The sequence below is a fragment of the Pongo abelii genome, chromosome 5 (assembly GCF_028885655.2).
Source record: "Pongo abelii isolate AG06213 chromosome 5, NHGRI_mPonAbe1-v2.0_pri, whole genome shotgun sequence".
NCBI lineage: Eukaryota > Metazoa > Chordata > Mammalia > Primates > Hominidae > Pongo > Pongo abelii.
In genome coordinates this window covers 53,864,058-53,891,973 of record NC_071990.2, presented here as the reverse complement: position 1 = coordinate 53,891,973, position 27,916 = coordinate 53,864,058, and the positions used below count along the sequence as shown (strand labels likewise).

The 27,916-nt window shown below is 39.6% G+C and overlaps 2 pseudogenes; both read right to left on the bottom strand.

Annotated features, from left to right (window-relative positions):
• Positions 1-17,651: 17,651 nt before the first annotated feature.
• Positions 17,652-20,026, bottom strand: LOC100459884 (WW domain-binding protein 11-like; annotated as a pseudogene).
• An 850-nt stretch (positions 20,027-20,876) lies between these two features.
• LOC100459515 (replication protein A 14 kDa subunit-like) lies at positions 20,877-21,282 on the bottom strand (annotated as a pseudogene).
• Positions 21,283-27,916: the final 6,634 nt, after the last annotated feature.

The following is a 27,916-nucleotide window of genomic DNA, read 5'->3' as shown; positions in this document are numbered from 1 at the left end:
AATCTTTTCCCCATCTGTTTTCCCAACAGCTTAATATAGAAGTCTTTAAATATTTCCAAGGAGGGTGAATTGTTGCTCTGAAGTCTATCAAGACTTCATGCTTTTTTGTAGATATTGATAAACTGAGTCTAAAAGTTATACAGAAATGCAAAGGACCTAGAATAGCCAAAACAAAATCAAGTTAAAGGAATTGCACTACCTGACTTTAAGACTTACCACAAAGCTACAGTTAGTATATTATTGGCAAAGGGATAAACAGTACACGCAATAGAACAGAATAGAGCCCAGATGTAGAGCTACACGTACGCCAGAGTCAAATGATTTTTAAAAAGATATTAAGCCACTCAATGGAGAAAGAAAAATCTTTTCAATATATGGTACTGAAATAAGTATCAAAATTAGGGCCCTGGTGGGGTTCGCGGGGAGAACTTTACCTCTACATTAAGCCACATGCAAAAATTAATTCAGGATGTATCATAAACATAAATATAAGAGCTAAAACTATAAAGCTTCTAGAAGATAATATTTTAAAAATTTTCACAACCTTGTGTAGGCAATGGTTTCTTTAGAGAGGATGCAAGTATTAACCATAAAGGGAAATAACAAATTGTGACATCATCAAAATTTAAAACTTTTATTCATCAAAAGACACTATTAAGATTAATAGACAAGTCAAAGTTCAGGAGAAAGTATTTACAACATATAAATCTGACAAAGGACTTTTGACTGGAATATATAAAGAACCCCTATAATGCAACAATAAAAAGACAGCTCAGCTTTTAAATGAGCAAATATTTGAATGGGCACTTCACAAAAGAAGATACATGAAAACCAATAAGCACATGGAAAAGTGCTTAAGAGTATTAGTCACTGGGGAAAGGTAAATTAAAACTGCAGTAAGATGTCATTGCAAACTCACTAGAACGGTTAAAACATAAAAGATTGAAAACACCAATGTTAAGGAGGATGTGGAGCAAACAGAAATTTTGTTATTACTGGTGGAAATGTAAACTGTTTGGCACATTCTTAAAGAGTTAAAGGTATATCTGTCCTATGACCCAACAATTCTAATCCTAGTTTCAAAAGAAATGAAAACATTTGTCCAAATGAGCTCTGCATGAGAATGCTCATAGCAGTCTTATTCATCAGAGCCAAAGACTGGAAACAGCCCAGGTGTCCATGAATAGAATAAACTGTGGTATTTTCATACAATGCAATACTATTCAATAATGAAAAGAGGCAAACTACTGATACATGTAAAAATCTGAATGAATCTCAGAAATTTTATATTGAGTGAAAAAAGTCAGATACAAAACAGTACATACTGTGTGATTTCAGATATATGAAGTTCTATAGCAGAAAAAAACATCATGATGAAATCAGAACAGTGGTGGCTTCCAGAAGTGACAGGGATTGACTGGGAAGGGCATGAGAGAACTTCTTAGTTGATGAAATACATCCGTATCTTGATAGGGGTGTGAGCTGTATGGACATGTGCATTTGTTAACACTGGTTTAACTACACACCTAAGATCTCTTTATTTCACTGTCTTTAAATTATATCTTAATTTAAAAAAAAAAACTCATTTCCTACAAACCACAATATCACACATTCTCTACTTCTTTTATCCTTACGTTTTCATTAAAAAGTACATTAAGCCTTGAAGTTTATCCCATATGTATCTATCTCCTCTTTTGGCCTTTTGGACCATGGAAAGAGTTACGATGAACATCATATGAGAAAAGAGGGTCACTATGTCACTAGTCATAAATAACAGCCAACCAGAATACCAAGTAAATAAGTCAAATGACCAATTTCATATAGAAAGAGGCAGAAAATCAAAAGGGAACCTACTACATTTACGAAGTGCAAATAATAAAGGCTAATGGACTATTATTTAACTATTTTTAAATGATAAAGCTAAATATTTGGAAGAAACAGTCTCTTTTTTCATTCTAAGGAAACAATGTATTAAATGACAAGTCAATCTGAATCACTACTTCTATGCTTCATTAGGAGCCAGTTAATAATGTACAAGATATTTAAACAAAAATTCAATGTACAACATCAATTTTTGTTTATCCTGAGAGACCACATATGTATAAGATACATAGTTTTTTGTTTAGATTTTAGCAGCATATAGTATGGAAGATGCACCTAGTTTTTGGTGGATGGAATTTAGCAGCCTTGTCAGTGGGCAGAGTATTTAAAAGTACTCCTTAACTCGTTTCCTTGTAATGCTCCTTTCCTTTTATCAGGATCTTCTATTGAGACCACAGTGGATATTTTCCCAGTTGTTCTTGATTTTCATAACCCATTGTGGCATGGATTCTCTTCTTGCTCAAACTTGAGCCAGGATCCTTTGAGCCTTCCTCTTGACTAAGGCCCAACTTTGACCTATAAAGACTTGAACAAACACTAACATAGCTTCTAACACCTCCAGCTTTCCTTAAAGTGCCTGCTGAGAAAACTCAAGATTTGCCAAAAATGTACTGTTTGTTCCAGTGAACACCTGAAGATAGGGCTTCTGTCCACCAGTCATTGTGGGAGGGTAGGAACCTAACTTCAGTAAGCACCAGTTAGAAAACCCAGATGAATTTCACATGGACAGCCTCCCTTTCCTGCTTTTTGTAAGTTTCTTCGCTTCCCACATTCTACTGACCCCCTACTCACTCACTCCCTATTTCCTTATTCTCCATTTAAATTACTCAGTCACCTCTGGACAAATCAAAGTTGAGTTCAATTCACACTGTACTGTTATTCCTATTGCAATAGTATATTACTGATTAAAATCTGTCTTTACCACTTTAACTAGTATTTAGCTTTGTTTATCTTTGACACATTTAGTAGTCACCAAAAAGGAATTGAGCAGAGTGGAGCCTGCAAGAGTCTTACAATCAAATCACAGAGACAGGGCACACATACAATAAATATAAACACCTACTACAGCATACCAACAAGAGGTAGGCAAGAGATTTTGAAAGTCTTTTGGAAAGGAGAAATTTTGAGAAAACAACAAGAGGGCATATACAGTTTAGAAAAGAGCAAAAGGTCACATCCAACTAGTTTCAGCCTTATCAGCAATGGAAACCAATGGTGTGCATAGGTATGGTTTGAGCAGCAGACAAGTTAAGTGAGAGTGACAGGGTGACAGCTATAAAGAAAAGAGGGAATAGTGGGAGCAAACCCAAGGCTGTGAGAAAGTCTGTAACCCAGGGAATGCCAGAGCATCCCTTAAGGATTGCTATCCTGAACTGCAACGGCCTCTTTCCCAACATGGCCATGAAAAGTCTTTGCCCAGTCCACTGGAGGACTATGTGGAAACTGGGAAAGGCCTTTTGGATTCAGGCAGAGACTTTTCAGAGTAACTTCTGAGAAGGAAGCCAGGGGATGAGGACAAGGGAGTTCAGAAACAATGAATTAGCAGATCTGGGCATTTCAAAGTGCAGCTTTTGTGTTGGGGTCCTAGAAATGTGTTAGGAATTCTTGTGACCTGATGGCATAGTTAGTACTCATCTTACTTGTAAACATTCCTAGCACTTTCACTAGTCCCCAAGTTCTTCCAATCACTTTACTTCTGAATTATCTCTACAACCATCTCTTCATTTCCAGGGAGCTCTCTAATTTAGATCTTCACTAGCTCACTCTATAACCATCAATTGCAGAGGTTTCCTAAGCATTTCACTCTTTCTAGCTGTCCTTCCACTCCATCCCAATATGTCATTCACCTTGCTGTCAGAATCATCTAAGACACAGATCTGATCTTGTCACATCCCTAATAAAACACCTTCAGTGTCTCCCTGTTACTCAGCTGATACAGTCCAAACCATCAGCACAGTTATAATCTGGCCCAACACCTCCTTCCCTCTCTGGCCAGCCCTCCTCATCCTTTCGCATCCCCTATATCCCTCACCCCCTGTCTTCTAGGTGCAGGACAGTTACCATTTTTCAAAAATGCCAAATATTTTCATTGGCCATGGCTTTACTTGCATAGTTCCTTCTGCCTGTAACACCTTCATCCTCACACCCCTACCTCTAACCAGCACTATTTACAGACTCCTCGACACCAGTTTAAATGTCCCTTCCTCCAAGAAACCATCTCAAGTCCTCCAGACAAAATGAGATTCCTCTGGTCTGTTCCCAAATCCCTTGGTTTTGCAATTCTCCCTTTATAGCAATTCTTATTGCTTCTGTCTTTATTTAACTTTGTAAATATATCCTTTGTTTAAATAGTATTTTACAAGATTATAAAATTTTTGAAGGTAGAAATAGAGTCACACACACAATTTGACACATAGAGATATGTGGCCTCAAATTATCATTTTCTCAAGTGTCTTAATCTTCTCTTTCCATCTAGGTTGTCAATTTCTTGAGGAGTTAAATACTTTTATTCTTCCCTACCCTCGTTTCTGCAACCATCACTATTGTGCTGAGCCTAAATTGTCCTAGCATCTATAAAAGGATGGATTAGATCACCTACTGGGTCCCATATCTAGGTCTAATGTTTAGTAATTCTAACAGCAAACAGCTGGGACCCAAGAAACACTTCCTACTGGTTTCACAAGGGCTGCTTAGACAGTATTTAGACTTAGGAATTGAGTAGCAATTCCCTTTTTTAATAGAAAAGCAGAATAGAAGCAATGAAGATCCTCCATCCTTTATGCTCTTATTTACTGACAATCTACTGTGAACTTGACACTGATCTAGGCACAGGGTATACAGTAGAGAACAAAATCACACCACGGCCCTGCTGTCATGGAGCTTACAATCCAGGTGGGAAGATAGATGATAAATGAAGACGTAGATGGCATGATCAGGTAAACCAGTGTAGAAGACAATGGCTACATTGCCACTGCTACTATTAACAACAGCAGCAAGAATAATACAAAGCTGAGTAAAGAGCTAGAGTAATGAAGGGCAATGCTATTTTAGAAGTAGCCATCAGGGGAGGTCACGCTAAAGGGATACTACCATGGCAGGTAGAGCTGCCTGCCAGGCAGTCTCCAAGGTGATCCTCATCATGATCTTAGGAAGACACCACAGTACGTAGAGCCCAGTGTTTTGCCAAGGACAGTATGCTTGATTAACCAATGAAGGAAAAGAGCTTCAGAAGATAAGTAAAAGAAATAGATAAATGTGCAAACAAATTATGATATAGCTACAGAATAGGATGTTATGTAGTCACCAAAAATGGTATTTTATTTTGCTTCTGTTTTTATCTAGAGACAAGGTCCTGCTCTGTCACCCAGACTGGAATGCAGTGGTGTGATCATAGCTCACTGTAACTCCAAAGTCCTGGGTCTACAGGGATTCTGCCACCTCAGCCTCCCAATTAGCTAGGACTACCCACCATGTCCAGCTAGTTTTTAAAGCTTTTTGTAGAGATGGGGTCTCACTGTGTTGCCCAGGCTGGTCTCCAACTCCTGGCCTCAAGCAATTGTCCCACCTCAGCCTCCCAGAGTGCTGGGATTATAAGAGTTAGCTGCTGCCCCCGCCAAAATGGGAAAATGCTGACTCAATAAAATATTGAGTGACAAACTATACATAAGTATGATCTCACCCAAATTTAAAGTATATCTTTATGTGTACAAAAAGTACACTAGAGGGAACATCATGAAACATTTTTAAGCTTTTTTTTTTTTTTTTTTTTTTTTGAGATGGAGTCTTGCTCCTTTACACAGGCTGGAGTGCAATGCCGTGATCTCTTCTCACTGCAGCGTCCACCTCCTGGCTTCAAGCAATTCTTCTGCCTCAGCCTCCCCAGTAGTTGGGATTACAGGCACGTGCCACCATGCCTGGCTAATTTTTTTGTATTTTTAGTAGAGATGGAGTTTCACCATGCTTGTCAGGCTGGTCTCAAACTCCTGACTTCAAGTGATCCGCCCACCTCGGCCTCCCAAAGTACTAGGATTACAGGCATAAGCCACCGCACCCGGCCAGGCTTTCTTATTTTTCCTAGTTTTACTGAGGTATAATTGGCATACAAAAAACAAGGAACATAATTAAAGTCTTCATGTTTGGACATATGTATACACTTACCATTACCAAATCAAGGTAATAAACATACCCGTCACCTCCAAAAGTTTCCTTTATATATATATATAGTTTTTGGTTTTTGTTTGTTTGGGCTGTGTGTGTTAAGATTTAACATGAGATCTACCCTCTTAGCAAATTTGCACAATATTGTGTTGTTAACTATAGACAATAAGTTACACAGCAGATCCCTGGAACTTACTCATCTTGTATATCTATAACTTTATACACAATGAACAACAACTCCACATGTCCCCCTCCCCACATCCCCTGGTAATCACTATTCTATTGTCTGTTTCTTTAGATTTGACTGTTTCAGATGCTTTAATAAGAGGACTCATGCAGTATTTGTCCTCCTGTGCCTGGTTTACTTCACTTACCATAATGTCTTCCAGTTCCATTCATGTTGTCACAAATAGTAAGATTTCTTTCTTTTTAAATGCTGAACAATATTCCATTGTATGTATGTGCCATATTTTCTTTATCCATCCATTGATGGACATTTGTGTGTTTCCATATTTTGACTATTGTGAGTAATGCTGCAATGACTATGGGAGTGCAAATGTTGCTTTGAAATTCTGATTTCAGTTCTTTTGGATATATATCCAGAAGTGGGATTGCTGGACCAAAAGGAAATTCAATTTTTAATTTTTTGAGGAACACTGTGATTTTATGAGAGAGAGAGAGAAAGAAAGAGAGAGAGAGGTTTTCATCCATAGTTCCCAGCTCATAACTCTCACAGCCCTTATTATAATGTCAGAGTGCTTTAGGCCTCAGAAAACAGAATCTCTCTCTCTCTTTCTCTCTCTCTCTCTCTGTCTGTCTCTGAATTTCTCCAGAACCACCTTTACCTGCCCAAAGCAGAACTCTAATCTTCACTGCCTTTCTGATTGTGGATCATAATAACCTCATTCCAGAAGGGATCCTGCTCCCTACCCTGGCGGAAAAAATGCTGCAAAGAAGCCAAGAAGAATCTAAACAGACAGGCCTTGCTGGGTTTCCTCACTCAAACTAACACCAGATCACATCCTTTTTTCCAGTCACATTTTGGCACCATTGTCCATGCTTCAATTATGCGTATCCAATTAAGTCTCCATTAAAGGCTCAAGAGGATAGGGTTTGGAGAAATTCTGGATAGCTGAACACGTGGAGGTTTGTGGAGAGTGGTGCACCCAGGGAGGGCATGGAAGCTCCACGCCCTTTCCTCATACCTTGCCCTACACATCTCTTTATCTGTATCCTTTGTAATATCCTTTATAATAAGCCAGCAAATCTACATGTTTCCCTGAGTTCTGTAAGCCGCTCTAGCAAATTAATAAAACCCAGAGAGGAGGTCCTGGGAGCCCCAACTTGAAGCCAGTCAGTCAGAAGTTCTGGAGGCACAGACTTGCGACTGGTGTCTGAAGGGGAGGGAACCTTGGGGATGGAGCCATCCACCTGCAGGATCTGATGTTATCTCCAGGTAGGTAGTGTCAGGATTGAATTGGAGGACACCCAGCTAGTGTCTGCTGCAGAATTGATTGCTTGCTTGGTGTCTGGGAATAAATCCCCACATATTTGGTTACAGAAGTCTTCTGTGTTGATTGTTGTGGTATAAGAACAGAAAAATACAGTTTGAGTTGGTTTTTCTACAAATAAACTTCCATACTGTTTTCCGCGTTAGCTGCACCATTTTACACCCCCACCAATAATGCATAGGGTTTCAATTTCTCCATAGCCTCACCAACACTTGCTATCTTTTGTGTCTTTTTTTTTTTATTGTAGCCACCCTAAAAAGTGTGAGGTGATATCTCATTGTGGTTTTGATTTGCATTTTCCTAATGATTGCTGATGCTGAACATCTTTTCATATACCTGTTAGCCATTTGTGTATCTTCAATGGAGAACATCACAAAATATTAATAGTCGTCTCTAGTTAGTAGAATCTCAGGTGGATTTTATTCTCCCCCTTAGACTTTTAAAAATATTTTAAGAGTTTCTATTTTAAGTATGTTTCAGTTATACTTTTTCATTTTGCTTATTTTCATTTTTAAAATAATATTTGTGCATTAAAAATAACTGAAATTGTATAGATGTCCATAAGGTAAAAAGATCTCATCTACCCTTGTCCCCTGGTTTCCTCAGACCTTTCATGCTAATGATATTTTCCAGCATGTTTTTCTGTACCCTTAGATAATTTTTTTAATGCATGTACAAGCATATATAATATTATCTTTTCCCTCCACAATTAGAATCATTACATAATCTGACTTTTTAAAATGTATTTTAAAAAGACAACTATATTCCTGTGTCAGAACATAAATACCTCATTCTTTTTCAACCACTAGGTAGAATGTTCTTGTTTGGATATTCTATAATTGATTTAAAAAGATTGTTTCCAACTTTTTGCTATTGCAAACAGGGCTGCAAACAGCAGCTCTACAAGCCTTTCTACAGCCAGCAGAGTTGGTGGATGTGCTGGACATCAGAAAGGAAACCAGTTCATTAGCTGCATGCTGACCTACATTCACTGAGGCCAAATACTCCTAACTGAAAGTGTCTTTATAGCTTGGCTTCTCCACTGATTTCTAGGTTAACAGATTATTTCTCAGGCCGGGCACAGTGGCTCATGCCTGTAATCCCAGCACTTTAGGAGGCTGAGGCGGGTGAATCACCTGAGGTCAGGAGTTCGAGACCAGCCTGAGCATTATGGTGAAACTCCATCTCTACTAAAAATTAAAAAATTAGCCGGGCCTGGTGGTGCATGATTGTAATCCCAGCTACTCAGGAGGCTGAGAATGAGAATCACTTGAACCTGGGAGGCAGAGGTTGCAGTGAGCTGAGATCACGCCTTTGCACTCCAGTCTGGGTGACAGAGTGAGACTCCATCTCAAAAAAAAAAAAAGAGAGAGAGAGAGAGATTATTTCTCAGAGCCCTTCAGCTACAGAGCCATTTCTGAGATAGGCCAGAGGGTTCGCTATTGTCAGGAGCAACACGTGCATGCCCAAGACAGGTGTATTCTAGTCTGCATTGGAAACAGAACTCGTTTGCCTTCTTGGAGCCTCTTAATAGCCTCCTTCTTTCTCTAGCTTGAAACCAACCACCAGGTTGGCCTCCACTTTCAGACTTGAAAAGTCACACCCTGGGGCATGGGATTTGGCTTCTTGAGGAGCCACTGAAGAGCCAGATGACACAAACCAGAAGTGTGGGGGAGTCCTGGCAGAGTAAACCTTCACCGACGACAAATGAGAAATGAGAGACAAAGGACAGCTGGGAAGGGAATTCTCTTGGATTTTGAAAATTCTTGGAAATTTGGGAGAAAATTCCTGATTTTCTCTCTTTTGTGGACTACTTGGAGATGCAATTCCTCCTTCTAACTCCTTTAGAGAAATCTTGCATGCTGGGTGAAAGTGCTTGCCCAGGCACCTGCTGAGTCTCTGCATTTTGTTGTAAAGCAGTAGCCAGTGAGGAACCACTGCATTGCGTCACAATTTTTTTTGCCTTATTTCTTTTCTTTGCTCACCCTCAAATCCTTAGACTTGGACATTCCAAAGAAAGTATTAGCACTTGGTTCTTGCCTCAGGCTCTGCCTTCTAGAGAACCTGGGTTCAGACATACTTTAACAGGAAAAATACCAGGTGCAATGATGTGCACCTGCAGTCCCAACTACTTGGGGGACTAAGGAAGGAGGACCACTTGAGCCAGTGAATAGCCAGTGCACTCCAGCCTGTCTCTAAAAACAAAAAACTGCCCTGTAAGTTGTTTCTTAGGAAGAATGCTCAGAAACAGAGAAAGTCTTGTGTATGTGGGTGTACGTGTGTGTGTTTGTGACAGATTTTTATGCCTTTTTTCATTAAAATGTAATAAATGAGGCTGGGCGCGGTGGCTCATGCCTGTAATCCCAGCACTTTGGAAGCCTGAGGCAGGCAGATCACCAGCCTGTGCAACATGGTGAAACCCTGTCTCTACTAAAAATACAAAAATCAGCCAGGTATAGTAGTGCACTCCTGTGGTCCCAGCTATTCCGAAGGCTGAGGCAGGAGAGTCATTGAGCCCAGGAGGCAGAGGTTGCAGTGAGCCGAGATCACACCATTGCAGCCTGGGTGATGGGAATAAAACCCTGTCTAAAAACAAACGAACAAACAAATAAACAAAAACCCTAATAAATGCCAGTCATGATTGTTCAAGCAATAAAAAATCAATGCTACAAAAATAACCCCTTGTACATACATATATACATTATCTTATGAATGTATATGTGTAGTTATATACCTATTTAAATTTGCACACTTAGAGAATTATATGGAAGATGAATTTCTAAAAGTGAAAATATGAGGTCAATTTTATTTTGATAGGTATTGCCAAATTGGCCTTTAAATTTTTCACATAATTAACCTTTTGCCACAGAGGGCATGGTTCCCGAATCCCTTATTAAACTTTTTAATCAGTTGGGTGGTTCTGAAATTTCCTATTGGCATTTCTATTAGCATCTATTAATGTGTAGGTTTAGAACTGATGTTGTAACAATTGCAAAGGACAGAGGGTGCGCGTTTGGATATCTTCGGCAGAATTTTCAGGTTTTCTTCATATAAGGCAGGTGTACTTCTTACTATTGTAGTTAGTTCTGTGGTTAGAAAAAAGGGATCATTTCTTCCATTACACTGTCTAGGTTTTTTTTTCTATTTTTTTAAATTATACTTTAAGTTCTAGGGTACATGTGCACAACATGCAGGTTTGTTACATATGTATACATGTGCCGTATTGGTTTGCTGCACCCATTAACTCGTCATTTACATTAGGTATTTCTCCTAATGCTATCCCTCCCCCATCCCCCCACCCCACAACATGCCCTTGTGTGTGATGTTCCCCATCCTGTGTCCAGGTGTTCTCATTGTTCAATTCCCATACATGAGTGACAACACGTGATGTTTGTTTTTCTGTCCTTGCGATAGTTTGCTGAGAATGATGGCTTCCAGCTTCAACCATGTCCCTACAAAGGATATGAACTCATCCTTTTTTATGGCTGCATAGTATTCAATGGTGGATATGTGCCACATTTTCTTAATCCAGTCTATCATTGTTGGACATCTGGGTTGGTTCCAAGTCTTTGCTATTGTGAATAATGCCACAATAAACATACGTGTGCATGTGTCTTTACAGTAGCATGATTTATAATCCTTTGAGTACAAGATCCTTGAGGAATCACCACATTGTCTTCCACAATGGTTGAAAGAGTTTACAGTCCCACCAACAGTGTAAAAGTCTTCCTATTTCTCCACATCCTCTCCAGCATCTGTTGTTTCCTGACTTTTTAATGATTGCCATTCTAACTGGTGTGAGATGGTATCTCATTGTGGTTTTGATTTGCATTTCTCTAATGACCAGGGATGATGAGCATTTTTTCATGTGAAACTTTTGGCTGCATAAATGTCTTCTTTTGAGAAGTGTCTGTTCATATCCTTTGCCCACTTTTTAATGGGGTTGTTTGATTTTTTCTTGTACATTTGTTTAAGCTCTTTGTGGATTCTGGATATTAGCCCTTTGTCAGATGGGTAGATTGCAAAAATTTTCTCCCATTCTGTAGCTTGCCTGTTCACTCTGATGGTAGTTTCTTTTGCTGTGCAGAAGCCCTTTAGTTTAATTAGATCCCATTTGTCTATTTTGGCTTTTGTTGCCATTGCTTTTGGTGTTTTAGTCATGAAGTCCTTGCCCATGCCTATGTCCTGAATGGTATTGCCTAGGTTTTCTTCTAGGTTTTTTATGGTTTTAGGTCTAACATTTAAGTCTTTAATCCATCTTGAATTAATTTTTGTATAAAGTGTAAGGAAGGGATCCAGTTTCAGCTTTCTACATATGGCTAGCCAGTTTTCCCATACCATGTATTAAATAGGGAATCCTTTCCCCATTTCTTGTTTTTGTCAGGTTTGTCAAAGATCAGATGGTTGTAGATGTGTGGTGTTATTTCTGAGGCCTCTGTTCCATTGGTCTATATCTCTGTTTTGGTACGAGTACTATGCTGTTTTCGTTACTGTAGCCTTGTAGTATGGTTTGAAATCAGGTAGCGTGATGCCTCCAGCTTTGTTCTTTTTGCTTAGGATTGTCTTGGCAATGCAGGCTCTTTTTTGGTTCCATATGAACTTTAAAGTAGTTTTTTCCAATTCTGTGAAGAAAGTCATTGGCAGCTTGATGGGGATGGCACTGAATCGATAAATTACTTTGGGCAGTACGGCCATTTTCACAATATTGATTCTTCCTATCCATAAGCATGGAATGTTCTTCCATTTGTTTGTGTCCTCTTTCATTTCATGGAGCAGAAATGGTTTGTAATTCTCCTTGAAGAGGTCCTTCCCCTCCCTTGTAAGTTGGATTCCTAGATATTTTATTCTCTTTGTAGCAATTGTGAATATGAATTCACTCATGATTTGGCTCTCTGTTTGTCTGTTATTGGTGTATAAGAATGCTTGTGACTTTTGCACATTGATTTTGTGTCCTGAGACTTTGCTAAAGTTGCTTATCACTTGAGATTTTGGGCTGTGCCGATGTGGTTTTCTAATATACAATCATGTCATCTGCAAACAGGGACAATTTGACTTCCTCTTTTCCTAATTGAACACCCTTTATTTCGTTCTCCTGCCTGATTGCCCTGGCCAGAACTTCCAACACTATGTTGAATAGGAGTGGTGAGAGAGGGCACCCCTGTCTTGTGCCAGTTTTCTAAGGGAATGCTTCCAGTTTTGCCCATTCAGTATGATACTGGCCGTGGGCTTGTCATAAATGGTTCTTATTATTTAGAGATATGTTCCGTCAATACCTAGTTTATTGAGAGTTTTTAGCATGAAGTGCTGTTGAATTTTGTCAAAGGCCATTTCTGCATCTATTGAGATAATCATGTGGTTTTTGTCTTTGGTTCTGTTTATGTGAGGGATTATGTTTATTGATTTGCGTATGTTGAACCAGCCTTGCATCCCAGGGATGAAGCCCACTTGATCATGGTGGATAAGCTTTTTGATGTGCTGCTGGATTCAGTTTTCCAGCATTTTATTGAGGATTTTCGCTTCGATGTTCATCAGGGATATGGGCCTAAAATTCTCTTTTTTTGTTGTGTCTCTGCCAGGCTTTGGTATCAGGATGATGCTGGCCTCATAAAGTGAGTTAGGGAGGATTCCCTCTTTTTCTATTGATTGGAATAGTTTCAGAAGGAATGGTACCAGTTCCTCCTTGTGCCTCTGGTAGAATTCAGCTGTGAATCCGTCTGGTCCTGGACTTTTTTTGGTTGGTAGGCTATTAATTATTGCCTCGATTTCAGAGCCTGTTATTGGTCTGTTCGTTGATTAAACTTCTTCCTGGTTTAGTCTTGGGAGGGTGTATGTGTTGAGGAATTTATCCATTTCTTCTAGATTTTCTAGTTTATTTGCGTAGAGGTGTTTATAGTATTCTGTGATGGTAGTTTGTATTTCTATGGGATCAGTGGTGATATCCCCTTTATCATTTTTTATTGCGTCTATTTGATTCTCCTCTCTTTTCTTCTTTATGAGTCTTGCTAGCGGTCTATCAATTTTGTTGATCTTTTCAAAAAACCAGCTCCTGGATTCATTGATTTTTTTGAAGGGTTTTTTGTGTCTCTATCTCCTTCAGTTCTGCTCTTAGTTATTTCTTGCCTTCTGCTAGCTTTTGAATGTGTTTGCTCTTGCTTTTCTAGTTCTTTTAATTGTGATGTTAGGGTGTCAACTTTAGATCTTTCCTGCTTTCTCTTGTGGGCATTTAGTGCTATAAATTTCCCTCTACACATTGCTTTAAATGTGTCCCAGAGATGGCCAGGCACAGTGGCTCATGCTTGTAATCCCAGCACTTTGGGAGGCCGAGGCGGGTGGATCACGAGGTCAGGAGATCAAGACCATCCTGGCTAACATGGTGAAACCCCGTCTGTACTAAAAATACAAAAAATTAGCCAGGCGTGGTGGCAGGTGCCTGTAGTCCCAGCTACTTGGGAGGCTGAGGCAGGAGAATGGTGTGAACCTGGGAGGCAGAGGTTGCAGTGAGCTGAGATCACGCCACTGCACTCCAGCTTGGGCGTCAGAGCAAGACTCCGTCAAAAAAAAAAAAAAAAAAAAATGTGTCCCAGAGATCCCAGTATATTGTGTCTTTGTTTTCATTGGTTTCAAAGAACATCTTTATTTCTGCCTTCATTTCATTATTTACCCAGTAGTCTTTCAGGAGCAGGTTGTTCAGTTTCCATGTAGTTTTGCGGTTTTGAGTTTCTTAATCCTGAGTTCTAATTTGATTGCACTGTGGTCTGAGACATAGTTTGTTGTGATTTCTGTTCTTTTACATTTGCTGAGGGGCGCTTTACTTCCAACTATGTGGCCAATTTTGGAATAAGTGGGATGTGCTGCTGAGAAGAATGTATATTCTGTTTATTTGAGGTGGAGAGTTCTGTAGATGTCTATTAGGTCTGCTTGGTGCAGAGCTGAGTTCAAGTCCTGGATATCCTTGTTAACCTTCTGTCTCGTCGATCTGTCTAATGTTGACAGTGGGCTGTTAAAGTCTCCCATTATTATTTTGTGGGTGTCTAAGTCTCTTTGTAGGTCTCTAAGGACTTGCTTTATGAATCTGGGTGATCCTGTATTGGGTGCATATATATTTAGAATAGTTAGCTCTTCTTGTTGAATTGATCCCTTTACCATTATGTAATGGCCTTCTTTGTCTCTTTTGATCTTTGTTGGTTTAAAGTCTGTTTTATCAGAGACTAGGATTGCAACCTTTGCTTTTTTTGCTTTCCGTTTGCTTGGTAGATCTTCCTCCATCCCTTTATTTTGAGCCTATGTGTATGTCTGCACGTGAGATGGGTCTCCTAAATACAGCACACTGATGGGTCTTGAGTCTTTATCCAATTTGCCAGTCTGTGTCTTTTAATTGGGGCATTTAGTCCATTTACATTTAAGGTTAATATTGTTATGTGTGAATTTGATCCTGTCATTATGATATTAGATGGTTATTTTGCCCATTAGTTGATGCAGTTTTTTCCTAGCATCGATGGTCTTTACAATTTGGCATGTTTTTGCAGTGGCTGGTACCAGTTGTTCCTTTCCATGTTTAGTGCTTCCTTCAGGAGCTCTTGTAAGGCAGCCCTGGTGGTGACAAAATCTCTCAGAATTTGCTGGTCTATAAAGGATTTTATTTCTCCTTCACTTATGAAGCTTAGTTTGGCTGGATATGAAATTCTGGGTTGAAAATTCTTTTATTTAACAATGTTGAATATTGGCCCCACTCTCTCTAGCTTGTAGAGTTTCTGCCAAGAGATCCACTGTTAGTCTGATGGGCTTCCCTTTGAGGGTAACCTGACCTTTCTCTCTGGCTGCCCTTAACATTTTTTCCTTCATTTCAACTTTGGTGAATCTGACAATTATGTGTCTTGGAGTTGCTCTTCTCGAGGACTATCTTTGTGGCGTTCTCTGTATTTCCTGTATATGAATGTTGGCCTGCCTTGCTAGATTGGGGAAGTTCTCCTGGATAATATCCTGCAGAGTGTTTTCCAACTTGGTTCCATTCTCCCCGTCACTTTCAGGTATACCAATCAAACGTAGATTTGTCTTTTCACATACTCCCATATTTCTTGGAGGCTTTGTTCATTTCATTTTACTCTTTTATCTCTAAAGTTCTCTTCTCACTTTATTTCATTAATTTGATCTTCAATCACTGATACCCTTTCTTCCACTTGATTGAATTGGCTACTGAAGCTTGTGCATGTGTCACATAGTTCTCACCATGGTTTTCGGCTCCATCAGGTCATTTAAGGTCTTCTCTACACTGTTTATTCTAGTTAGCCATTTGTCTAATCTCTTTTCAAGGTTTTTAGCTTCCTTGCAGTGGGTTCAAACATGTTCCTTTAGCATGGAGAAGTTTGTTATTACTGACGTTCTGAAGCCTACTTCTGTCAACTCGTCAAAGTCATTCTCCGTCCAGCTTTGTTCCATTGCTGGCAAGGAGCTGTGATCCTTGGAGGAGAAGGGGCACTCTGGTATTTAGAATTTTCAGCTTTTCTGCTCTTGTTTCTCCCCATCTTTGTGGTTTTATCTACCTTTGGTCTTTGATGATGGTGACCTACAGATGGGGTTTTGGTGTGGATGTCCTTTTTGTTGATGTTGATGCTATTCCTTTCTGTTTGTTAGTTTTCCTTCTAACAGTCAGATACCTCAGCTGCAGGTCTGTTGGAGTTTGCTGGAGATCCACTACAGACCCTGTTTGCCTGGGTATCACCAGCGGAGGCTGCAGAACACCAAATACTGCAGAACAGCAAATATTGCTGCCTTATCCTTCCTCTGGAAGCTTCATCTCAGAGGGGCACCCAGCTGTATGAAGTGTCAGTCGGCCCCCACTGGGAGATGTCTCCAAGTTAGGCTACATGGGGGTCAGGGACCCACTTGAGGAGGCAGTCTGTCTGTTCTCAGAGCCCAAACACCATGCTGGGGGAACCATCGCTCTCTTCAGAGCTGTCAGACAGGGATGTTTAAGTCTGCAGAAATTTGTGCTGCCTTTTGTTCAGCTATGCCCTGCCCCCAGAGGTGGAGTCTACAGAGGCAGAAAGGCCTTGTTGAGCTGCGGTGGGCTCCACCCGGTTGGAGCTTCCCCGGCCACTTTGTTTACCTACTCAACCCTCAGCAATGGCAGATGGCCCTCCCCCAGCCAGGCTTGCTCCCTTGCAGTTCGATCTCAGACTGCTGCACTAGCAGTGAGCAAGGCCCCAAGGGTGTGGGACCCCCTGAGCCAGGCACAGGATATAATCTCCTGGTGTGCCATTTGCTGATACCATTGGAATAGCCCAGTATGTAGGTGGCAGTGTCCTGATTTTTCCGGTACAGTCTGTCACGGCTTCCCTTGGCTAGGAAAGGGAAATCCCCTGACCCCTTGTGCTTCCCAGGTGAGGCGATGCCCAACCCTGCTTCGGCTCGCCCTCCATGGGCTGCACCCACTGTCCAACCAGTCCCAGTGAGATAAACCAGGTACCTCAGTTGGAAATGCAGAAATCACCTGTCTTCTACGTCGATCACACTGGGAGCTGCAGACGGGAGCTGCTCCTATTTGGCCATCTTCTTTTTTTTCTTGATTTAGAATATTTACTTATTTTTCCCATGAAACACTCAAAGTTTAGCCCAAAGAAAGTATCAGCACTTTGTTCTTGCCTCAGGCTCTGCTTGGGAAATAATTTTAATCAGAGAACTGTATGTTTTCTTCCCACAGATCCTGCTCTGTATCAGGAAATGACATTGTGATTCATTTCACTACAAGTAGAATATTACAAAATATTTATAGGAAAATATCAAAAATAACTCAAAAACAAAAGGCAAGGTAAAATAAACTGGTTTTTCAGAAATCTCTGCTCCAGTGCCCACAGCACAAGAAGAGAGTCAAAACAAATAAGTGACTGAGATCCTCAATCACAAATCTCCAAAGAACTGGAAAAGGGGAAGAAACAGGATGAAAATGGTGGTATGAAAAGGAATAGATGTGGCAGCACTGTTTTAATAGCCTATCTATTCTGAATGAGATACCCTCTCTTATATGTAGGAAATTCTGAACAAGGCTAAACTTTAGGATAGCCCTTGAACTGAAATAAGGTGTCACAGTAACACTTTCAACTTTCATGAAAGCCCCAAAACATCATCCTTGGTCTGTACTGAGACAGGAATGGAAGAACTAGATTTGGGAGCTGCTTTGGCAAGAGGCACAGCAGAATCATCCACTGACTTTTCTTGGAGGAGTGGCAGTAGCCCCTTCATTTTCCTGACCTACTCTCAGTGCTGTGGGCACAAATCAAGTAACCTCTGCCTTGGAATTAGCAGTGATCTGTGGCTTGGCACTAGTGGTTGTTGTGGTTTTCTTCTCAATGGTGGCTGCACTCATATCATCCACCTTGGGTTGCCGAATCAAGTTGGGTGGTACACTGAAAATCGCAGGGTTTAGCAAGGGATCTGGTGGAAAAAACCAGGGGTGGACAGGGGCAAGTCTATGTGGAGGCACCAAAGGTGGATCATCATGCCAGGATGAGAAAGAGGGATACCTGAAGGCGAGGGGGAGGTCGCTTTGGTGGTTGTTCCCAGGAGGAAGACCTGGAGGTGGGCCTGGGAGAGGGCCCAGGAGTCAGCCTAGTGGTGGTCCTGGAAGTAAATGTTGGGGTAAAAGCCTTCAGAGGCCTGGCATTCCAGGTGGCCTCAGGAATGCCTGGAGGAACTCCTGGTCCAGGAAGAAGACCCACAGGTGGCCCAGGAGGCCACAAAGGTGGAGCAGGTGGTGGTATATTAATTTTGAACCTAGCCACTATTCTGAATGTTCCTATTATTTCTAGTCATTTTTTAGTTAATTCTATTGAAACAAAACTATATTATCTGCAAATAATAATTATGCCTCCACTATTCCAGAATTTACTCCTCTTGTTTCAATGTCACTAATTCATTTAACAAATAATCGAGTTTCTATTGTGTGCCAGGCACTTTGCTAAGCCCTAAATCTAAGAAATTTGAATACTATATTGAGAACTGTGTTCTCTGTACAGTGCAATAATACACATCTTTGTCTTTCTTGCTTAATTTTTATAGAAAAACTAGTGTTATTGTGTTTCATTATTATTATTATTATTTTGAGATGGAGTTCTGCTCTTGTTGCCCATGCTGGAGTGCAATGATTCGATCTCAGCTCACTGCAACCTCCACCTCCCAGGTTCAAGCAATTCTCCTGCCTCAGCCTCCTGAGGAGCTGGGATTACAGGCATGCCCCACCATGCCTGGCTAATTTTGTATTTTTAGTAGAGACGGGGTTTCTCCATGTTGGTCAGGCTGGTCTCAAACTCCCAACCTCAGGTGATCTGCCCGCTGTGGCCTCCTGAAGTGATGGGATTACAGGCGTTCACCCGGCAGTGTTTCATTATTAAATGTGATACTAAGGCATGGCACAATGGCTCACACCTGTAATCCCAACACTTTAGGAGTCTGAGGCAGGAGTTTGAGACCAGCCTGGCCAACATGGTGAAACCCTGTCTCTACTAAAAATACAAAAATTAGGAAGGCCTGGTGGTGCATGTCTGTAGTCCCAGCTACTCGAGAGGCTGAAGAAAGAGAATTGTTTGAACCCGAGAGGAGGAGGTTATGTTTAGCTAAGATTGCAGCATTGCACTCCAGCCTGGGCAAAAGAGTGAGACTCTGTCTCAAAAAATAAAAATAAATTTTAAAAAAAGGGATACTAGTATTTGCTTTGAAACATAAATTTTTTTATCAAGTGAAGAATGCTAATCCAGGCCTCTTTTACTATGAGAACTTTTTTAAAAATTAATGTTGAATTTTGTCAAATACCTTTTTACCATTCATTAGGATGAAAATGGGTTTTTAAATCTATTTGTTTGGCTGACCATATATTACTAATCCCATTTTAAAGCTATTTTTGCATTTCTACAAAAAAAACTCGCTTTGTTGAAATGTGCTGCTGGATTCCATTTACCAATATTTCAAATCCCATTTTAATGTATTCCTTTATTTTATTTGCTAATATTTTATTCAGGATTTAAGCATAAGTGAGACTTGTCTGTAGTGTTTTAAAATTATTTAAATGATCAGAAAAGCATGCACACCCTGTGACTAAAAGGTATATCATTTTGTGTTTTTGTGCCTACAGAATCCTGAATTGAAAAGAAAACAAGAATAATAGCAGGAGAAGACTCACACCCTCTACTTTAAATTTTGACTTACGTTGCTTTATGAATCTGAGCATGGTAAAATGGCCTTGCCTTTGATTTGCCAAGATGTAAGGGCTAATCACCAACAAGAAATGCACAAAGCTTACAGTTTAAGAGCATGTGTTTGAAGAGCATGTGTTTGTATTTGAGCGGACCTGAGTTCAAGTTTTGGTTCAGGCATTAGTAACTCCATAACCTCGGAAAAGCCTCTAACCTCTCTGTGTTCTACAAATGAGAATTATCACTCTAACTACCTTGTAAGGTTGTGATGAAGATGAAAGACGACAACATGTTAAAGTGGTCAACACAGCATCCAGTATGTTGGCCATGTTTAATCAATTTAGCTATGATTACTGTTTATTATTGCCACTCTTCTCTTAGACCTTCTAAAGTTAAGGTAAAGGGCTCTGAAGTCCCTATGCTGTAGCTGCTCCTAAACTGAAAATGCCCTCATCCTCTGACCCACCTTGGTTAACAATATCTTGAGCAGTGCATCACAACTTCAGTAAAAGGTTCTGACTTTTCAAGTTTATAAATTTAGAGAATGTTGATATTTACTATGCTGTATTTTTTACTGTGTACTATTTTAGTTTTTACTAATAAAATAGAAACCTAAACTCAGACAACTGCTTTATTCTTGCATCTAATCTGACCATATATTGTAGAAGCAATTCTTTATAACAGGACTTAGGTGAGAACTGTCAATATATCAGTTTGGCCAAAAACTCTAGATTGGAATATCTAAAGCCAGACAAATAAAATTTTAAAAAGAGAAAATTGGTCAGGTGCAGTGGCTCATGCCTGTAATCCCAGCCCTTTGGGAGGCTGAGGTGGGTGGATCGCTTGAGGCCAGGAGTTTGAAACCAGCCTGGCCAACATGGCGAAACGCTGTCTCTACTAAAAATACAAAAATTAGCCAGACATGGTGGCAGGTGCCTGTAATTCCAGCTACTTGGGAGGCTGAGGCATGAGATTCGCTTGAACCCAGGAGATGGAGGTTGTAGTGAGCCAAGATTTCGCCACCGCACTCCAGCCTGGGCAATAGAGTGAGACACTGTCTCAAAAAAAAAAAAAAAAAAATTAAATGTGAGAAAGCACAGAAATATCTCCCTCAAACAAGAAGGGTCTCATCTAATAGTATTTAATGTAGCTCATTTGCAATCATACGAAAATTCATCAAGATCAAATCATATTGCACAATCCCTAAAGGATAAAACTGAGGGAACTCATGGATAATTTTCACAGCTTCATTGTAAAGTCCAAGATCAAAAGGATGGTTATCTTCTTTAAACTGGACATAAGATGCACACATGATGGTTGCCTTGGAGGTTACTCTTCCAACACTTTCAAGATTCCAGAGATTTCTTCATGAAGTGGCTCCATTAACTCAATGATTCCATTTTTTCCTTCTTCATCTGAAAGAATAAACATTTTTCCAGTGGGAGGAGTCTTTTCCAGCCTCCCTGTGAAGCAGATGGGCTGGTGGATGAACCAAGTAGCATGCTGGTATTGATGCGCGACCTGGGCAACTCCATTACATCTAGCATGACTACAGTCCAAGACTGCCACTGTGGAGAAACTGACTGATGACTGAAAGTATGCGTCACGTGGGTGTCTGTATCTACTGTGCTCTATTACAGTGTCTTCCTCTGTCAGAAGTCTTTAATCCAAGACTATACAGTCAGACAAAAATCATTGAAACATGAAATGTCTTACAAACTGTGAAAGTACATAATGCCTGTAACTGGCAATTTAATTGACATGAGGTATGAATTTGGCAATAGTGGTAGCTGACATCACAGTCAGTTTCTGCTAACCTGACTGTTCTTTAAGGGACTGAGACAAAAATGGAATCTTCTTTGAATTTTCAGAGTTGTCTTTAATTACTGACAGACCTTGGAATTCTAGTGAACTCCATTTAAATCTGTGAGGCTCAGAAATGTTATTTATCTCTTTCCAGCTTAGCCTGATAAGAACTTACTCTAGTGCCCACTTACTTACGGTTTCTGGAAACAAAATCACACAATTGAGATTCCAGGTCTAGGCTCCACTGACGCAGACATGAGCAAAGTTCCCAAAAAGGAAAGAATGTGGAGGAGATGGTGGCTGATTCTCTCTCCTAACTGCCAGCTCCCTGAATGAACTAGTCTCCACCCATAACTGCAGACAACCATGAGCCCTAAAGACCATCAGGTCATCGATTTATATAAATATGGCCACATCAATGGGGGATTCTGAGCATTTGACCAAATGATCATAAATTCTCTGAAAATCATGTTTAAGGACTGCATATAGACCATTCTATCGTATCTTTAATGGAACGACCCCAGATCAGGTTCAGGTCTTTTAAGAAACTCACAGCCTCTGGCACAAACTAGAATTGCTACTTTCTATCCTATCTTGAATAATAGTAATCAGATTATACATTAGGCTATTAAAATGAAAACATATCCCCTAGGATATTCTAGCCTAGTACATATTGGAAACATGGTATAATCCCCCTTCCTGGGCATTTGCAGTATAAATGAAATGTAGCCAAAGGTCCCATGCTGACCTGACACAAAGGTTCTTGTTGTCAAGTAAATGTGTAACAGAGAGAAACAAGACAAGTCCAGAGGTTACTAGAGTGCAAAGTGATTTGTTGTTCAAACATAAAACACACAAAATTTGCTAGCAAAATTAAAGTAAAAAACTAGGAATATTCATATATAATGTTTATATATGCATAATAACCAAGATATAACTATAAATTGTGTTTTACAAAGACAAGATTGCAATAAAACATAAACAGTGAGTTGTGATATGATGGGTTATTTTCTTCAAACTTTGGTATTTTCAAATTTTCTACAAACCATATTACTTTCATAAAACAGAAACACAAAAAAAATAGGTTTTTTAAAAAACTAACAGACTCTCAGTGCAAACATCTGGAATCAGAGCATACTTTAAGGTGTACTTAAAATTGCTAGGTGTGGTGACACATGCCTGTAGTCCCAGCTACTCAGGAGGCTGTGGAATAAGAACCTCTTGAACCCAGGAGGCAGAGGTTGCAGTCAGCCAAGATCACGCCACTTCACTCCTGCCTGGGCGTCAGAGCAAAACTGTTTCCAAAAAAAACCCAAGATACTTAAAATCAACACTATCTGCTAAGGAGACCAGATAATAATTCTTAGCTGAGTCTACCTCTAGCATCCTGTCTGGAATGGGGCAAAGGCTAAGAGATGCTGAGACGTCTGCTTTGGCTGGTGGTTTCAATTGCCCTCCTAATCCTGAGAAAAAAGGCAAGAGAGTACAAGGTGTCCCTGTTTGGTGGTCAGATATCATTCAAATTGAAAATGATGATTTGTCAACTCTATTAAGAGGACACAGAACTGAACCTCCTGATCTATCTCAATCTGCAGTCAATCATCAATGTGCCTTTGGAAACCAACCTCACAATTACTCAATAAAACCTCACAAATAGTATGATAAAACTAAGTGTATTGTTTACAACAAAGCAAAAGAGCCAATATAATCATGCACAATACTCCTAACTTCTGATACTAGAAATTTTTGCCCAGCTGGAAGACAGGAAGCAACTACTTATGCAAAGAAAAGGGGAAACTTACAAAAATGAATGAGAAGTGAAGACACGTAGATTGAAACATTCTCCTGATCAGAAAAAACAGGGGCGAATATGATACTTGATGCTCAGGCCAAAGTGTTTGTCTCTTTTGAGGCAATGGTTGGAAATTTTAAGGAAAAATAAATTATGCTATGCTGGACCTAACCAAACATGAATTTTCAGAGACATCTATGAATGCTGAAGAAGTTAGACATCAGCCAGTTTGCAGTACAATCTGGCTATGATTTATCACTTAACTAAAAGAACTTACTACTGATGGTTTGGAAGAACAGTTTTTATCAAATCAACTCAGGAAAGTAGTGCTGAAAAAATCAAGAGTTTCACAATCTCACAAAGAGATTTGTCCAGCTGCTTATGCTTACAAGGTCTACTGCAGTGCCACAGAAGCTGCTCTCATTAGCCAAGTTGCCTGGGAACTGACCAGCCCATCAAAATCCTAGGCTGTGGTATTTCAAAGTGTTCAGGCATAGAATCAACAGATTGTCAAAGTGTGTGGAGCTCAAGTCTATAATGATAATCTACAGTAAGTTAAAATATCCCAAATCATCTTTGCTAATCTCTTTTTCTTAGCTGTTTATAGGCATATAAACAGCACATCTTGTACTAGCCCCTTAGAAGGAATTCACTAAGATTATCACAGTATATCCATTATATTTGGTTGCACGCTGAGTCCACTTTTATTTGATTTCTCTGAATTTGATATTTTAATAGATATTTTTTGAAAAATATTTATTATATGTTAATTGAAAATATTGCTTTTCAATTTTAAAAAATGTATTTTCTATCCTATCCTGTTCTAAACATTACAGCTTGCCCCTAAATAACTATATTCTTTTCCTTCTTCTGGTCTCGATGGCTCTTATACCCCTCATAATATATCACACAGTATTTCACCTTTTGTTATTGTTCATGCTTATATTTACTTCCTTCATTATACTGAAGGCCATTTACAGCAGGATTTCTCTTCTCGTACTTAAATCATTTCTACCACTTAGCAGGTGGTAAGGACACCAGAAATATGTGTTGAGTTGAATTGAATTACTTGATATAAATGATATAAATTATACTGTCCTGGATAGTTGGTACAAGATATCCAAATTGCATTTATAGTATCACTCACATCCATCAATCAAAAACTTCCTCATTGCCTTACATTTTTAATGATTGATGTCATCAGCAACCTCTCTATCACCAACAACTTCTCTATCACCTTCAAGAATTCCCTCCTGTAGCCCATCAGCCATCATGAACTCATGTTGTTTCTACTTCTGCAGTCTCTCATCTCTCCTCTCCTTCCTATTGTCTTGCTATAACTCCATTATCTCATAACACGCTTGTGTAAAACCCTCCTAATTTGCCTTGCCCCACCTGGTGCATCCTTCTCACTCCTGCCACAGTAACCTTCCTAAATGTTTACAGGTAAGTTCGTATTTGTTTGCTTTATCAAAAACCTCAAAACACTCTCAGTTACCCAAAATCTAAATGGCTTCTTCCAAGGCCCTCTACTGTGGTGTCAAGCTAACTCTCCAACCTCATCTCCAACTAAAGGCTCTATGAGCCCTACACTCTGGCCACGTGGTTCATTTACCGGCTCCGAACATTTTACACACTTTCACCACTCTATGTCTTTGCCTTGATAGCTCCCTAAAATTTCAAAAATTTTACGTGAAGCTCAGATTTATGTAGAGTTGAGATTAAGAGAAGGAGGTAAAGGATATATTCCTGAAACTTCTTCAGCTGTTAGAAGTCGTGTGCCTCTTTAGCACTAAGTGTATAGAACTAAAGCTAGAAGCAGAGACACTCTGACCATTACTCCTATGATATAGTGTATCCTATTGGTATCAAACTCCTGCAAGGCAAAAGATTGATTATACCTTTTGACTCCAGAAGAGCAGGGAGTATTTTCTGTTTTGTTCCCTGGTCTCCCAAGTGCCTAAAAAGTGCATGCCACATAATGGAAACTAAGTAAATACCTGTTGCATAAAGAAAAATATCATGAGGCATATTCCATTTGGAAGAAATTGAGGTGAAGATGCATCAAATGTGCGCCCACTCTGCACCTGCCCATGCACAAACACCGGGGTGTAGCAATGGGCATAAGGAAGCCATGCCCTGTCCTAGAGGAGCTTGCAGCCCGGAGCAGGAGACCAGCACCGAAGGATTATTTGCAGTAACTCAAGTGGGGAATCCTTGATGCCAGACCTGTTTCCTCAACTGTAAAGGAAGAAATTAGAAAATCCTCTACAGTCCTTGGTTCTGTCTTGTTTTAAACATGCTGTTTACATCTCCCAGATCAAAGTTCCCAAAAGCCCAGGGCTGTGCTCTCTCATTTTTGTATTCCCTAGAGTACCTTGCAACTAAATGTTGCTTATTATCTGGGTTTTGAATTGAGCTGATGGAACTGTAATTGCCTAATTTTTAAAACAACAGTAAAATTAGATATAAAAAAGAAAAGCTCTCTGGATATTATATTAAGAAAAAGGCATCCCCAATAAACAGCTACTTGAGTATGATGCGAGGCAGAAAATCTTCCACATTCAAATAATTTCCAGTTGTTCAGGGCAAATTATTGAGCAATCTTGAGCCTTAGTTTCCTCATAAATACAAAGGGAATAATCATACCTACTCACAGAGTGGGGAGAACCTCATCAGGTAATGAATGTGAAATGGCTCTCTAAGTATAAAGAACATTCACGAACATTAGCTAATGCTACAGTACGACCACTTATCAGTTCCTCACCAGTGGCTGCAGATCCACTGCACCTTCGCTGCCTTCTTCCCTGTTCTGGTTAGTCTGCTAGGTAGAGTATGGAAGAATTTGATCTTTTCTGTTAACTTTGTCAAATTTAAACTAATGACTGTCTCATATTTACAGTTTAAAATGTAGCTAAAATCAGATTTACCATTGTTGGAGATATTTGTTGGTAAATTAATCAGGGAAAAGAATATAAGAAACTCAGGAAAGTAGATTAAAATTCTGCATACTTATGGTTCTTCCTATTTAGGAAGAAATATGGCATAGCCCAAAGAAGGACATTATTCAAAGAAGGAAGAAGATATGTTCACAACAATATTCATTGCAATATTATTTACAATGGTGGAAATGATGACTTTCCTATTCAGCAGTACAGGCACTCCTAAGGCCACTCCTATCCCTGAATCTCAGGCTTTACCTCTGATAAAACAGAAGAATTTATTTAATGGAGGTTCTTGAGTCTACTCTCAGTATTTTTGATTCAATAGGTTTGATTCAAGGTCTAGAAATTTGAATTGAACACCAATGGTTAAAGCAACGGCTGTAGTATAATTATTTAATGGACATTTTTAAAAGATAATATAGCAACATGGAAAAATATTGTAATTAACTCTTAAGTTAAAAAAGCAGAAACAAAATTACACAACCATGGAAAAAATGTATATTCAAGTAGGCAAGAAATGTACAGGATATATTTTTTAAAACAGTTTGAATTATTAATCTAGAATACTTAGAGTCAATTGCCTTCCTTTTATTTTGAGAGCTAAATGCTATAATGTTGCTTAGATGATTTTGAAATCTGCATTGATTCAGACCAAGCAATAGGTGGATTTGGGATTTTATGCACAATTTAGAAAAAAGAAACAGCCAATAGTGTGGTTTCTGCCCCTCCTATAATTCATTTAATGTTAGTGAGTAAATATTAATACTTGGCTTTACGAAAATACCTTATATTGTCCAATAGACAAGGAGGTGGGACACAATTCAGAATCACAATTTAACTCTGTCAGAAAAAAACAAACCAATAACTATAGCAACTGCTACCACAAATTTAGAACCCAGAAATGTTTACACCATGACAATTTAAGGTGCAGACATTACAGCCACATACAGAAAATACCGCTGTGGCTCCCCTAGAACAATCCAAAAGATTAAAGAGCTTTGACACCTATTGAAAAATAGATATTCCTAGATTAAAGGTATAGGTACCTTTTAATCCCTTAACACCTTTAGCTGAAATGCATTCTCTGGCATCACATAGGAAAAAAATGAATCAACAAGCTTGCTAACCTATAAAATAGTGACTAGTAATAGTCTGCTGGCAGGCATTTTTTTTTTTTTTTTTTTTTTTTGAGACAGAGTCTTGCTCTGTCACCCAGGCTGGAGTGCAATGGCACAGTCTCAGCTCACCACAACCTCCACCTCCCGGGTTCAAGCGATTCTCCTGCCTCAGCCTCCCGAGTAGCTGGGATTACAGGTGCCTGCCACCACACCAGGCTAATTTTTGTATTTTCAGTAGAGACTGGATTTCACCATGTTGGCCAGGCTGGTCTCGAACTGCTGACCTCATGATCCGCCCGCCTCGGCCTCCCAAAGTGCTGGGATTACAGGCGTGAGCCACTGTGCCCAGCCAAATCTTTTTTTTTTTTTTTTTTTTTTTTTTTTTGAGACAGGATCTCACTACATTGCCCAGGCTGGCCTCAAAGTCCTGGGTTCAAGGGATCCTCCAGCCTCAGCCTCTCAAGTAGCTGGGATTACAGGTGAACGCCACCGTGGCTGGCAGAAGCCAAATCGTAATAGT